The sequence below is a fragment of the Penaeus chinensis genome, chromosome 16 (assembly GCF_019202785.1).
Source record: "Penaeus chinensis breed Huanghai No. 1 chromosome 16, ASM1920278v2, whole genome shotgun sequence".
Taxonomy (NCBI): Eukaryota; Metazoa; Arthropoda; class Malacostraca; order Decapoda; family Penaeidae; genus Penaeus; species Penaeus chinensis.
The window spans coordinates 5363742-5364446 of NC_061834.1; positions in this window are offsets into that span (position 1 = coordinate 5363742).

The following is a 705-nucleotide window of genomic DNA, read 5'->3' on the forward strand; positions in this document are numbered from 1 at the left end:
GGGGGAGGGGGAGGGCGGAGGGCCATTTAAATACACACAAAAATTGCATCACTTTTCTTTATAATCATAGACATATCCAGGAACTGTATAATTGAAAATTCTAGTTAGCTAACTAGTAACAAAAAAAAAAAAACAAAGTAATTGGGCGAAATTATCTTGATTTAACCAGTAATTTACCATATTGAAATACATTGTACATAATAATTAGAATGTCATGGCTAGTTACGTTTTGCAGTTACAAGATAAATTCAATTGCCAAACTTCATGCGTAACAAATTTAATATCTCTTTTAATCCCTAGCTTATGTCATTAAATCCCACTCATTTGTCATATCATTAACCCATTAACGTGAGTGAAAAGGACAGAGAATGGAAAAATCACGACCCATATTGGTTAAAAAGCAATTACTTACGAACTGAATAAATTATATTCTTGCCTGCTTTACATTTTTATCTTTGGACGGCGGTGTAATGGCTAAAAAAAACTCTTACCGAATGAGAATTAGGCTGACCAAAATTACTAGATTTAATTAGCAGACTCCACAAAGGCCCACTATACGGGTAGGATTGAAAATGGATATTATTATTATGATCTAGATATTATTTCATGATTGCATCGTTCGGTGCAATGTCCCTTCATATGGATAATGGATTAGTTTCTTTTCTGTTCAGCTATTATCTTCATGATGCTCTGTCTGTTTGTCTT